Here is a 13,054-nt window from a genome sequence, read left to right as displayed (position 1 = left end):
AGGGATGAGTGGATCATTTGTGGATTAAAATCACCTGCTGCAAGCGTCGATTCTGACCCATCATATAGTGGAATCTATCTTTTTGTTGAATGTTATTTATAAACAATAGGATGTATGCTATAAATGGAGTATGGGCCGGCCTACCTTGGAATGGAGTCACAAGTTGCCAGTGTCCCTGGAGCCTCCTCTACCTAAACACCCCCTGTAGTTCAGATTGTTTTTTGGCCCTCACAGAATTGTAGGTTGGTTTAGACTGAATTATGATTTGGAGGATGTGTACTGTGCATTCCTGACATTTGCATAACTCCCATGCCACGAACCATCACTGAACTTAGACTGAGGAGATTGTGACAAGTTCTTATTGACGGAGGCCATGACATGCTTGTCATTGGTTAGTCATGGGTGGGTTGTGAATGAGAAGAAACACTATGACTGTTATGTCTTCTGCAGAGTAAAGGGTAGAGGGAAAAAAACACAGTATGTAGTAAATAAGTTTGCATGTATGTATATATGTATGTGTCATATCTATTTATCTATGTGTGTCTCTATCTCTCTACATATATATATATATATATATATATATATATATATACACATGTCACCTAGCATTTCTGCAATTTATGTAGCAGTATGTGAAATGTATGCATGAATATCATGACTAATTTTTGCCCCTTTGACATGCCCACAGATGCCACAACACCGGCAGATGAGGGGGTTCGTGGGGCCCTCCTGCGGATGGGCCACCATTTGCGCCTATTAATAGCCGATCTCCAGGACCTGCGAGATTTACTACTGTAATTTATTATTTTATAGTTTTATATTTAAATGTTAATTTTTCATGCAAATAAATGGTTTATGCAAGTTCACAGTTGTTGGTTTTATTTGCACATTAAACAGTATATGTGTAGATTGTTTATAATATTTTACACAGGGTCTAATACAAACCATTGCACTTCAATTGCTGTAAGGGTTAATGTGTGCAATGCATGTGTTAGGCATGCTTGTAAGGATATATTGGCATCTAATTGATTCCAATTCCAAATAAGCATTTTTGTATGAGGATAGGTAATTGAATAAGTGGGTCATGTGATGTATTGCAGAATAGACATAATAGTTGGGTTGTTTGGCGTAAATACTCCGCTTACGTGCGGAAGCACCGCTTGACTCCCGTTTGGATGCGGTATTCCCGTGCATACTCTGTAATACTCTGTAATACCGTGCAGAATCGGAGTGTTTCTCCCGCACACGCATGGTTTGTATGTCGTCCGTAAACACGCCCTGTTCTTAAAGAGTGAGTCCGTCCGAATGCGGAGGACACGTGGGCGTTTCTACGGACGATGGCCGCACGCGGCAGCACACCGTGGCGTGCGGACCGCACCGTAAGAATTCGGGAATATCCGCACCGATCAGAATAAGGGCCAAAGAGCCTGATTCTGATTCACTCGCTAAAGCAAATTCTCTCTCTGATGCACAAAACCATGTGCACTGCAGGTGGGGCAAAAGTGCAGAGAGAGTTACTTTTGAGTGTTATTTTGTTTCTGTGCAGGGTAAATACTGGCTGCTTAATATTTACATATTTACACTGCAATATAGATATCAGTTTGAAGTACAAACCCCACCCAAATCTAACTTTCTCTGCACATGTTATATCTGCCCCCATTGAGTACCTTTAGGATGAACTGGAACAGAGAGTACGAGCCAGGCCTTCTCATCCAACAATAGGGCCTGACCTCATAAATGCTAAATACAGAATCAATGACCACATATTCCAACAGAAAAAATCTTGTGGAAAGCCTTCCAAGAAGAGTAGAAGGTTTTATAGCTGCAAAAATGTGACCAACTGTACATTAAAGCATAGCTATTTGATCTCAGTATCATTACAGTTCCCTGTTGTAGTCAAGTGTCTGAACACTTTTGTCTATAAAGTGTGTATGATAAAATAAATTATATTTTACAATGATGTTTTGCGAGAAAAGATAACTAAGGCCTCTGCACAGGGGCGGATTTAGGGATGAGGGCGCCCCTAGGCACAACAATAATGTTTACTAAGTAGGACAGTTTATAGGGGCAGTATCTGCATGTCCTATCCATTTACACTCTATTTAAGATGGAATATAGTACAGTACAGTGGATATTTTGCAGTTATATTGTACATTTTGGGCTGACAATACTATCACAGGCATCCAAGTGCCGCCCCCAAACATGTGCCGCCCCTAGGCCGGTGCCTCACGTGCCTAATGGGAAATTCGGCTCTGCCTCTGCATAGTATGATTATAGGTCAGTCCCTTCAGTTCACATTGCAATCATTTGTACCTTGCTGATTTGTACATTGCTGATTATTTTGTGCTGATGTCTTTGACTTACCAGTGATGCAATACTTAACGTCACTGTATACTTAGCTCAATGTTCCAGTGAAGAAGGTTCATTACATTGGTGATTTTAATTTTTCAAACTACTGTAAACCTATGAAGTTGAATATTATGTAGGAATCATAAAGATAATAGGATTGTTAAGCCTCGCTGTCCATTTTATGCTTTGGGGTTTGTATACTTAGTAAAAACAATTTAATGGAGCCAGTTGGGGATAATAACTATTTTAATTAGTATCATGAAATAAAACAGTTTTTATTGCTGCAAGGAACTCATTTTATTGTACTACATTTTTAAAATGTAGTGATTGCTATGTCGGACATGGGACCTTATTCTGGGTGACTCACAAGGCTGTGTATACGCAGCCTTGTGAGTCCACCAGATGCCACCATGTGATAAATAGAATAATCAAGTAGATTTATTAAAGGGGGGTAAGAGGACATGGGTCTAGAGAGTGCCACTGCAAATGAGGATAATTATCTCCATGTACAGTATATGACAGAAAATTGCAACGCTCAAAAAAAACAACATAGCAAATATAACAAAGTTGTTGGAATTTGTTGGTAAGTAGGTAAAGGACAACATATATTATTAACAATGAAACAGAATTATTTATCTTAACTGCTGCAGTTAAGATTTGCTACCCCAACTGTTAGGAGCACCTTTGATTAAATCATGGTTCGAATCACCTTGATGAACGGTGCAAATCGGGCTGTCATTGCCGGTGTTTAAACACTATGACAATCCACAACCTTTGCCCTCAATTGAATTCCTCTCGTAATCTTTTCATTTGATCACTTTTTAGAAGTAAGTAAACATTGTAGGAATGATCTGTAAGAGTAGCAACACATGCTGGTAAATATTTCCATGCTATGGTAATAATCACCTGACTAGGCCATGTAATATATAGTAAAATAAGAGTTTTTTATCTAAAATTAGAATGTTAGCACTTGCGAATATAAATAAAAACTAAATATACAATACGCCCATTAACCCATTCCTGCTTATTCATTTTGGCTAATATGCATTTTTGATGACCATGTAGAGGACTTTACAATTATTTTTTTGGTATTTTCAACTTCTGTTAGTAAATGGTAAACTGCTAACCGTGTCCAAAAATACACCAGTTGCAGTCACAATTAATTGAATGTGTGTTTTCAACACTGAGAAAGCTAATAGGGCTAATGGCAAGCAGAGAAAACCATTGTGTTCTGCTGCAGTGAGAGCAATGCATTGTAGCAATGCCTAAATTGGGAAGAAAAGAAGAAAAAAACTTAAAATAAATAAGGCAGGAAATAGTGCCTTACTGAAATGAAAAACCTTTCTAGCACTCAGTACAGGGAAAACATTCTTAAAAGTGCTACTAAAAGAAGAAACTTTATATACAAGCTTGGCGTCAGAATATGAAGCTGTGGCAGGAGGTTGAATTCTCCTGACAAGAAAACTATAAAAAGAACCACACAAAAGATACAGCAGTGATCTGACTCACCTAATAATATTTAGCACAAACTTATATAGTGACGGATCTCTGATTCATCTTAAGAAGACATATCACTTTATTCTTTTATAAACCTGTAGCAATAAAAACATGAAAAGAAATGAAAGGTTCATTTGCTCACTTTAAAAAAAAACTTGGGGGGGGGGGTGTCTTTAAACTTGCACGCAAGGCATTGCAGTCAATTAAATAGACAATTTTGGATTACCGAAGGTAGGCACTAATCCAATACATACGGTATCCCCAAAAAAATGCACATGGGGTTTTCAGCTTAGAAAATCCTGTGGTGTGAGAGAAAAATATTGCATATTTATGGTTCTGGTGGTCTCCGGTGGTTTCAGTGGCTTCTGATGATCTTCTCTCCATCTGCCTACCGGGGAGGTGGTTGCTGGTTGGCAAGGGGGCAGTACGGATGGTGTAGTGGTTAGCATTACTGCCTCACAGCACTGAGGTCATGGATTCTATTCCCACCATGGCTCTAACTGTGCGGAGTTTGTATATTCTCCCCGTACATGCGTGGGTTTCCTCCAGGTACTCCGGTTTCCTCCCACAATCCAAAAATATACTGGTAGGTTAATTGGCTCCCAACAAATTAACCCTAGAATGTCTGTGTGTGCGTGTACATGTGGTAGGGAATATAGATTATAAGCTCCACTGGGGCAGGGACTGGTGTGAATGTTGAAATATTCTCTGTAAAGCGCTGCGGAATATGTATGCGCTATATAAGAAACTGTTAATAAATAAATAAATAAGGGGGTTGTTGGGAGGGGAGGTGGTTGCTGGGAGATGTAGTTCTCCCTATTGTCACCTCTAAACATAGAATGTAAGGTAAAACACACACATGGGGTCAAACACACACACACCCACACACATACTTACCACATAGCACAACAAGCTGAAGTAAGAAGAAACCACTTTAAAAAAGAAAGGTGAGTACTTAAGGCAGACATGGCTAAACTGTGGCCCTCCAGCTGTTTTGAAACTACAAGTCCCATCATGCCTTGCCACAGTTTTGTTAATAGGGAATGCTAAAATTATGGCAAGGCATGCTGGGATGTATAGTTTTACAACAGCTGGAGGGTCACAGTTTGGCCATGCCTGACTTAAGGACTAATTAAGCTAATTGGAAATTTACAATTGCTTCATTAGTTATGGGAGAGGGGGGCTACAGGAGTAGGAGAGCAAGATCAATGATCTTTCAAAAAATATAAATTTTTGAAAAAATCAGACTTGATCGGTATGTGCGAGAAAAAAATGACACAGTGATTTTAATGTATCTCCTCAATACCATCACTGAGTCCTCTTTGTTGTGATAAATATTGTCTTTTGTGGGACTGACTCCCCCACCTTACCGCAGCAGCTTGGAAACTAAAACCATCTCAGCACCTGTATATCTGTAAGGAGCCACTATATTCAGCCTTTATTGGCAGATCTGAAATAATGTCAGTTGGTGTGAGCAAGGTTATTGGATATTCCACTAAAGACTTACTCAGCTAAATATTAAGAAACAATGACAACAGATAAACATAACTTGTCGCAAGGGGGCTTTTCTCTACTTGCTGCTTATAGAACATTGTACTATACTTTGAGAGCAAATCATGCATTGGGGGCAATCTGACCATTATTTTGCAATGTTTTCTACAAAATGTCCAGTACATTAAAACACTGATTAAAACAATTATTTACTAATCCATACTAGCCCAACCATTATATGAAGGTAATAAGTACAAAGCTTCATAAAATGTGAATTTATAGATTCAATTTCACTATAGAATATAAAATATAATATGTGCTGTATGGGTAAGTTTTCCTTATGTGGCCACTAAATCCGGGTTTATTACTTCCACATCCTAGAGAAAAAAATAAGCTCCCGTGCTCCAGTATTCTTTAATTAGAGTTTAATTGCCTCTTTCCAAGTTATATATGTAGCCTTATACTTGCATAAATGTATTAAACAAAAAAAACATCAAGTGTATGTTCTTTTCTATTAATCTATTTTTAATAAAGAATTTCTTACTGTTTTATATTGTTTTGAACACAATATTTTAGGAACAGCTTCCCTGTCAAATCGTGTTTATAATTACACTTTCTGGGGCCTGAATGATACAAGGAGATAAGTGATTTGTTTAAAGTCACAAGGAGCTGACATTGTATTCAAAGCATGGTTTCCAACAAGTCATCTGTCATTGTTAATCTGTCATCGCATTTAAAGTCTTCCTTTTTTGAAAAACATTTAAAAAAATATAGCGATACTTACACATTAAGTTTGTAATAATAACAACAACATACTGTACTGTACTACCAAGTTTCAGTGGTTAAAGAGTTTTAGAGGGGTATTTAATCCCAGACAAAATTTTCACCAGGTAAAAAAATGGCAGTTTTCACCCGTTTTTGGGGCAAATTCGATTCACCTATTCAATCCCAGTGCTGACTTTCGAGCATTGGTGAAAACCATGTGTATTGGTGAAATTTCCGCAAATTCACATGGTTTTGGTGAATTCATTGTCAATTTTTCCCATTTTTGCAGCTGTTTTTGCTCATGCCATGTCACCCCCTCTCCCCCCAAAAAAGTGAAAAGGCATGGGTGAAAATGTACAAAAAAATGGGTGAATATTTTGTGATTAAATACTGAAAAGGTGAGTCTCAGCTGTTTTATCGTCTGGCGATATTTTGACAGGGACTGAATACCCCCCTTAAACTTGTTTGTAGTACAATCTTTAATGAATGACATTCAGAATTTAGCAGTTCTGCTTGTGGGTCACCATTCGCACATGTGGTTCCATAGACAAACGCAGGAGGGGGGGGGGGGGTTATGGTTGCCCAGAAACCCCCCTCCTCTTGCCTTAAATTACGACAACAGTAGCACTGGTATATTATCTGATCAGTGGAGCTGCCACCACATCATGCAGTGCAAGGGACAGAGCAGAGCTGCCTAGTGTACCAGCTTCTTCTACCACATTATGCCACTTTTACACCAAAATCCAAGATCTTACACCAAAATCAAAATCCGGTATTTGGAACACAGTATTTATTTATTATTATATGTTTAAGCTTTTCCTGACCACTTATCTTATTTAAATGTTTGAAACAGCGTATACTATAGACCAGCTGTACTGTTAAATATTAATACTGTATTCCATTCTGTATCCAGTGTATAAAAAGACAAATTTTCAGGGCTGTCAATGCTCCCCCAGACTACTATATTTACTTCAATGTGTATTTACCCCCCTGTAAAAGTCCTGCGCTTGCCACTGGGTTCACATTAAAAATGTAAAATGTTGAATTAAATATCAATTGTTGTCTGAGTCTGAATGGCAACATTTTATCCATTTTTAAATTTTCTACATTTTGCTGTATATGTGTTTCTCAGAATTCTAACAGTGAATGCTATTTTCCATGTTTGAGGATCATCATGTGCATGAACATAATTGTAAAGTGGTACAAACGTATCTAATAAGAATAAGCATGTTAAATCCTATTTGACCATAATGGATTTGCCCATGTGCAGACCAGCTTGATCATGTGCATCCATGTAAAAAAAAAACTAGCGCAAGCACAATCTAAATATATAACCTTTTAAATTCAAAGGGACATATGCATTAAGCCTGGGGTAGCCAACTCCAGTCCTCGAGAGCTACCAACAGTTAATGTTTTCCAGATCTCCTTACAGAATCGCAAGTGAAGTAATTAGCTTCACCTGTGGATCTTTTAAAATGTGTTAGTGAGTAATGAGTGCACCTTTGCAGCAACTAGGTTGTCTGGAAAATGTGAACTGTTGGTAGCTCTCGAGGACTGGAGTTGGCTACCTCTAGCCTTAAACAGAGATAACGGCAAATGTGATAAAGAGTGATAAATGTCCAACCAACCAACTCCTAACTGCTATTTTTCAAACACAGAATACTTTATAACATGAAAGTTATGAACTTGTGAATTTTCATGCCATTTTATTCTAAGTGCCATTTTTAATAAGTGCAGAGTTATATCCAAGAAGGAGTTACATCCAGGAAGGGGTTAAACCAGGTTGCAAGAGGCTTCTGTCCTTTCTGTTTCTGTTTGTTTCTTTTTTTTTTCTCCTTGCTTGAAGCCCAGGTGCCTGACCTGTTAAAGGGTCCACAAAGTGCAGATAGTGTGCTGCATGATCTGTGAGTGGGCCACTGAGGGAAACGTGCAACTGGAAGAAATTACAGAGTAAGCGGACAGATACAGAGTGGTGTGTCAGCAGACTGCAAGACAGCCAGTATCAGCAGGAGACCAGAGGACAAGATTAGAGCCCTACTGTCGCTGTTGCAGACACATCAGGTGTGAGGACACCAGGAGTGTGACACAGCTGCAGGAACAGATAAGTATCAACTTTCTTATATTTTGATAGAAATTAACTTGTAGTGTGTAATTGCATTGTAATTTAACTCTCTATTGTATACTAGGGGGTTAGTCGCAGGGAGATAGATAAAATGGGTAGGGCCCTGAATGAGAATCTCACTCAGTGCCTGTTGTGCAAGATGTATGCGCACCTGGAGCAAGAGTCCCAGTGCGAATACATCTGCACGAGATGTGAGCGAACGTCCGCCCTGGAAGCCCAGGTCACTGATCTAGAGCGGGCCGTTCAGCGACTGAGAGACATTTACAATCTTGAGCAAAGCCTAAATAGAACGGTGGAGGAGTTGCAGATGGGGTCACTGGTAGAGGAGTAGGATCAGGCAGCCAGCTGGGTCACGGTTAGAAGGGGAAACAAGAGGGACAGGAACGACATCTCGGATCTATCACACCTGAACAAATTTGCCCGGTTGAATGAAGTTTCGGGGGAGGATAGAGACGAAATGACGGAGCTGGAGGAGACTGCTACCTCTACCGCTCAAACGGGATGACAGTTAGTGAGGTACCAAGGCAGATAGTGGTGGTAGGGGATTCCATCATTAGGAGAACAGACAGGGCAATCTGCTATCGGGACCGCGATCGCCGCACGGTCTGTTGCCTCCCGGGTGCTCGGGTATGGCACATCGCGGACCGAGTCGACAGATTGTTGGGAGGGGCTGGAAGCAACCCGGCGGTCTTGGTGCACATCGGCACCAACGATAAAGTCAATGGTAGGTGGGATGTCCTCAAGAAAGAGTATAGGGAATTAGGTAAGAAATTAAAGGCAAGGACATCTAGGGTAATTTTCTCGGAAATATTACCAGTGCCACGCGCTAGCTCAGGGAGGCAGAGGGAGATCAGGGAGGTAAATGTGTGGCTTAAGGATTGGTGTAGGAAAGAGGGATTCGTGTTTATGGAACACTGGGCGGACTTCTCAGTCAGGCACCATCTTTTTTGCCGTTATGGATTGCACCTGAACGAGGAGGGGGCTGCGGTGCTGGGCGGTAGGATGGTTAGAGGGTTGGAGTAGATTTTAAACTAGGCGACGGGGGGGTGGGGGCAGCAAGACATTATGGGACCATCAGGGAGAGAAGCCGGACTGGGATCAGGAATCATATGGGGGAAGGAGATGGGGGGGGGGGGGAGACATAGACAAAGTCCTGGGACATAACAAGGGTATAATGGGGGGTAACTCTCAGGGTGCATCAGGAATGTCATGTAATAAAATGTTATGTTGTAACAGTCACGTTACCCCATTACAGTTCTTAGGTACAGATGATCTTAGTATACAGGAAGGAGGGAATTACAGAGGAAGAATTCCCAGAACTATAAAGAGGGCAGGCAGTGTGCATGGTGGGGAGGCCTGTAGAGAGTCTATTGAAGGGGAGAGGGGAAAGAGGAAGCTAATAAAGAATTCAAATGGGTCCTGGGGTGAAACTAATCACAATATTAGAGCCATATCTAAAAATAAACATAAATTAAAATGCTTACTGGCTAATGCAAGAAGCTTAGTGAGTAAAATCGGGGAGCTAGAAACGGTGATCAGTAGGGACGACTACGACATCATTGGTTTTACAGAAACATGGTGTAACGAGTCGCATGACTGGGCATTAAACATGGAGGGATATACACTCTACAGGAAAGATAGGGAAAATAGAAGGGGCGGGGGTGTGTGCCTATATGTAAATAATAACTTAACATCATTTGAGAAAAATATGAGCACAGACCTGGAAGAAGACAACTCGGAGACAGGGTGGGCAGAGATAACCGACAATAATAAAAAAACAAAAAACAAATTTATAATAGGGGTATGCTATAGACCACCAAATATAAACGAAAGGGAAGAGTCTCTTCTTTTAAACCAAATCAAACAAGCATCAAATCAGGGTCAGGTATTAATTATGGGGGATTTTAATTTACCCGACATTGAATGGGAAAACGAAACAGGTAAATCAGCAAGAAGCAATGGGTTCTTAAGCTTACTTAAAGACCAGTTTATTACACAAACTGTAGAAACTCCAACTCGTGATGAGGCACTCTTGGACTTAGTATTAACAAATAACACAGACTTAGTTTCAAACACAAAAGTAATTGAACAATTAGGGAACAGTGATCACAATATGGTTTCACTGGAAATCAACTTCAGTAAATTACATCAAAAAGGATCTGCAAAAATACTAAACTTCAGAAAAGCGAACTTTGAATTATTTAGGGAAGCCCTAACAGGAATTGGGTGGGAAACGGTTATGGAGGGAAAAAATGCAGAGGAAATGTGGGATACTCTAAAAAAGGTGCTTGATTCACTAACTATTGAATACATTCCTAAAGTAACTAAAGGTAAATTCAACAAAAAAAAGCCACCATGGTTGGACAAAGAAGTAAGGTCAGCTATCAACAATAAAACCAGAGCCTTTAAATTCTATAAAAATAACTTGAATGAGGAGGCGTTCGCAAAATACAAAGAATCAAACAAAACTTGTAAAGGGGTAATCAAAGCAGCTAAAATATTATATGAAGAGTGCATAGCCACTGAAAGCAAAACAAACCCAAAGAAGTTTTTTAAATACATAAATAGTAAACGTTTAATTAAGGAAAACATAGGCCCACTAACTGATACTAGTGAAAAAGTGTTACTGAGGACAAGGGAAAAGCAAAACTGTTAAATGAGTTCTTCTCATCAGTATTTACTAAGGGAGAGCAGACTGTGGAACGAACATTTACCACAAACGGGACAAATAAGCCAGATCTCATTGTGGATTTCACGCCGAAGGAAATAATACTGAGGCTAAGCAAACTCAAAACAAATAAATCACCAGGGCCAGATGGGATTCATCCGAGGGTATTAATGGAATTAAGGTATGAACTAGCTACCCCCCTACATTATATCTTTAGCAAGTCACTATCGTCAGGTATAGTACCAAAAGATTGGAGAATAGCAGAGGTAGTGCCAATATTCAAAAAAGGAAAAAAGAAGATCCTGCTAATTACAGACCAGTTAGTTTAACATCAATTGTGGGTAAACTATTTGAAGGATTTTTAAGGGATGGTATCCAGGAAAATTTAGATCATCACCGTCTACTCAGTACTAACCAACATGGGTTCGTGAAAAATCGTTCATGCCAAACTAATCTACTAGGGTTCTATGAAGAGGTTAGCAAAAACCTCGATAATGGAAATGCTGTAGATGTGATTTTCCTAGATTTCGCTAAAGCATTTGATACTGTCCCACACAAGAGATTGATTAATAAAATGGAGAACCTAGGATTGGGTGAAAATATCTGCAGATGGGTAGGGAATTGGCTATGTAATAGAGAACAAAGATTGGTTGTGAATGGTGCCGTATCAGATACGATACCGGTACTAAGTGGAGTGCCCCAGGGTTCGGTTTTGGGGCCCATTTTGTTTAACATTTTTATAAACGATTTTGGGATAGGGTTACTCAGCAATGTATCCATCTTTGGTGACGATACAAAACTTAGCAAAGTCATCAAATCATCAGAAGATGTCACCATGCTTCAAAATGATCTTGCAATTCTAGATGAGTGGGCAAAAAAATGGAAGATGAGGTTCAATGTAGATAAATGTAAGGTTATGCACCTTGGGAGACACAACCAATGTGCAAGTTACAACCTTAGCGGAGAAGAACTGGGTAATTACATACTTGAAAAGGATCTAGGAGTCCAAATAGACAGCAAACTGGGATGTAGTGCCCATTGTAATGTAGCTACAAAAAAGGCCATCAAAATTCTGGCATATATTAAGAGGGGAATGGAAACTAGAGACTCAAGGGTAATTATGCCACTTAAAAAGCATTGATTAGACCTTACCTCGAGTACAGAGTACAGTTCTGGGCCCCACACTATAAAAAGGACATCATAGAAAAAGTCCAAAGGCGAGCAACAAAGCTTATTAGGGGAATGGAGAATTTAAGCTACAGGGAGAGATTAAGCAATTTGGGACTATTTACATTAGAAAAGAGACGTTTAAGGGGGGACATGCTCAACATGTACAAGTATATCAAGGGCCAATATAAGGAACTGTCACACACCCTCTTTTGTACTAGAAAGGAATCTAGGACACGAGGGCATGAGTATAGATTAGAAGAAAAAAGATTTCATTCAGCTAGTAGAAAGAATTTCTTTACGGTCAGAACAGTCAAACTCTGGAACTCTCTTCCCAGAGAGGTGGTAACGGCTGGCTCATTAAATGCGTTCAAGGCAAAGTTGGACAAACATTTACTGGAGAAAAACATCCATGGGTACAAATAAGAAATATAATTTGTCTGTAAAATACCAGAACCTACCAAATCAGCAATGGATATCTATACCAGGTTGAACTAGATGGACGCAAGTCTTTTTTCAGCCTTACCTACTATGTAACTATGTAAAAGTTATGACATTTACTGTATCACTCTTTAACACCCTTGCATTTATCTATTTTTAAGGCTTAATCCATCTTCCCCAAAATGGCCTAACACATTCACCTTAAAGTTTCCCTATAATTTTTGAAGCAGCTGAAGATATTTGGAGCATCTCTACTAATCTGATTATGTCATGATATATTCTGGAAAAGTCCTTCTACTTTGAGCAAAGTCAATGAGTTATTCCTTGTATAACTTGTTTGAGCTTATATGGCTTCATTGCATAGTAGTTTTTCCATGCGAACTTGAGTTGAGCACAGTAGTATTTGGGGGTAAGAAATACTATAACAGTATGGATTATAAAATGTATCTATAACAATATAGAATATAAAATGTATCAGGTTTTGGGTTTCTGAAATCCATGTAAGCAAACCGTTCTTGTTTGTACTCTGCATTCCTGATTGTCTAGGCAGCATC

Source organism: Crinia signifera, chromosome 3 (assembly GCF_055691185.1).
Source record: "Crinia signifera chromosome 3, ASM5569118v1, whole genome shotgun sequence".
In the NCBI taxonomy this organism is placed as follows: domain Eukaryota; kingdom Metazoa; phylum Chordata; class Amphibia; order Anura; family Myobatrachidae; genus Crinia; species Crinia signifera.
Note: the sequence above shows the minus strand (reverse complement) of the source record.